The following is a 2,933-nucleotide window of genomic DNA, read 5'->3' on the forward strand; positions in this document are numbered from 1 at the left end:
AACCTAACCTAACCTAACCTAACCTAACCTAACCTAACCTAACCTAACCTAACCTAACCTAACCTAACCTAACCTAACCTAACCTAACCTAACCTAACCTAACCTAACCTAACCTAACCTAACCTAACCTAACCTAACCTAACCTAACCTAACCTAACCTAACCTAACCTAACCTAACCTAACCTAACCTAACCTAACCTAACCTAACCTAACCTAACCTAACCTAACCTAACCTAACCTAACCTAACCTAACCTAACCTAACCTAACCTAACCTAACCTAACCTAACCTAACCTAACCTAACCTAACCTAACCTAACCTAACCTAACCTAACCTAACCTAACCTAACCTAACCTAACCTAACCTAACCTAACCTAACCTAACCTAACCTAACCTAACCTAACCTAACCTAACCTAACCTAACCTAACCTAACCTAACCTAACCTAACCTAACCTAACCTAACCTAACCTAACCTAACCTAACCTAACCTAACCTAACCTAACCTAACCTAACCTAACCTAACCTAACCTAACCTAACCTAACCTAACCTAACCTAACCTAACCTAACCTAACCTAACCTAACCTAACCTAACCTAACCTAACCTAACCTAACCTAACCTAACCTAACCTAACCTAACCTAACCTAACCTAACCTAACCTAACCTAACCTAACCTAACCTAACCTAACCTAACCTAACCTAACCTAACCTAACCTAACCTAACCTAACCTAACCTAACCTAACCTAACCTAACCTAACCTAACCTAACCTAACCTAACCTAACCTAACCTAACCTAACCTAACCTAACCTAACCTAACCTAACCTAACCTAACCTAACCTAACCTAACCTAACCTAACCTAACCTAACCTAACCTAACCTAACCTAACCTAACCTAACCTAACCTAACCTAACCTAACCTAACCTAACCTAACCTAACCTAACCTAACCTAACCTAACCTAACCTAACCTAACCTAACCTAACCTAACCTAACCTAACCTAACCTAACCTAACCTAACCTAACCTAACCTAACCTAACCTAACCTAACCTAACCTAACCTAACCTAACCTAACCTAACCTAACCTAACCTAACCTAACCTAACCTAACCTAACCTAACCTAACCTAACCTAACCTAACCTAACCTAACCTAACCTAACCTAACCTAACCTAACCTAACCTAACCTAACCTAACCTAACCTAACCTAACCTAACCTAACCTAACCTAACCTAACCTAACCTAACCTAACCTAACCTAACCTAACCTAACCTAACCTAACCTAACCTAACCTAACCTAACCTAACCTAACCTAACCTAACCTAACCTAACCTAACCTAACCTAACCTAACCTAACCTAACCTAACCTAACCTAACCTAACCTAACCTAACCTAACCTAACCTAACCTAACCTAACCTAACCTAACCTAACCTAACCTAACCTAACCTAACCTAACCTAACCTAACCTAACCTAACCTAACCTAACCTAACCTAACCTAACCTAACCTAACCTAACCTAACCTAACCTAACCTAACCTAACCTAACCTAACCTAACCTAACCTAACCTAACCTAACCTAACCTAACCTAACCTAACCTAACCTAACCTAACCTAACCTAACCTAACCTAACCTAACCTAACCTAACCTAACCTAACCTAACCTAACCTAACCTAACCTAACCTAACCTAACCTAACCTAACCTAACCTAACCTAACCTAACCTAACCTAACCTAACCTAACCTAACCTAACCTAACCTAACCTAACCTAACCTAACCTAACCTAACCTAACCTAACCTAACCTAACCTAACCTAACCTAACCTAACCTAACCTAACCTAACCTAACCTAACCTAACCTAACCTAACCTAACCTAACCTAACCTAACCTAACCTAACCTAACCTAACCTAACCTAACCTAACCTAACCTAACCTAACCTAACCTAACCTAACCTAACCTAACCTAACCTAACCTAACCTAACCTAACCTAACCTAACCTAACCTAACCTAACCTAACCTAACCTAACCTAACCTAACCTAACCTAACCTAACCTAACCTAACCTAACCTAACCTAACCTAACCTAACCTAACCTAACCTAACCTAACCTAACCTAACCTAACCTAACCTAACCTAACCTAACCTAACCTAACCTAACCTAACCTAACCTAACCTAACCTAACCTAACCTAACCTAACCTAACCTAACCTAACCTAACCTAACCTAACCTAACCTAACCTAACCTAACCTAACCTAACCTAACCTAACCTAACCTAACCTAACCTAACCTAACCTAACCTAACCTAACCTAACCTAACCTAACCTAACCTAACCTAACCTAACCTAACCTAACCTAACCTAACCTAACCTAACCTAACCTAACCTAACCTAACCTAACCTAACCTAACCTAACCTAACCTAACCTAACCTAACCTAACCTAACCTAACCTAACCTAACCTAACCTAACCTAACCTAACCTAACCTAACCTAACCTAACCTAACCTAACCTAACCTAACCTAACCTAACCTAACCTAACCTAACCTAACCTAACCTAACCTAACCTAACCTAACCTAACCTAACCTAACCTAACCTAACCTAACCTAACCTAACCTAACCTAACCTAACCTAACCTAACCTAACCTAACCTAACCTAACCTAACCTAACCTAACCTAACCTAACCTAACCTAACCTAACCTAACCTAACCTAACCTAACCTAACCTAACCTAACCTAACCTAACCTAACCTAACCTAACCTAACCTAACCTAACCTAACCTAACCTAACCTAACCTAACCTAACCTAACCTAACCTAACCTAACCTAACCTAACCTAACCTAACCTAACCTAACCTAACCTAACCTAACCTAACCTAACCTAACCTAACCTAACCTAACCTAACCTAACCTAACCTAACCTAACCTAACCTAACCTAAC

The sequence above is a fragment of the Maniola hyperantus genome, chromosome 15, assembly GCF_902806685.2.
Source record: "Maniola hyperantus chromosome 15, iAphHyp1.2, whole genome shotgun sequence".
NCBI classification, from domain to species: Eukaryota; Metazoa; Arthropoda; class Insecta; order Lepidoptera; family Nymphalidae; genus Maniola; species Maniola hyperantus.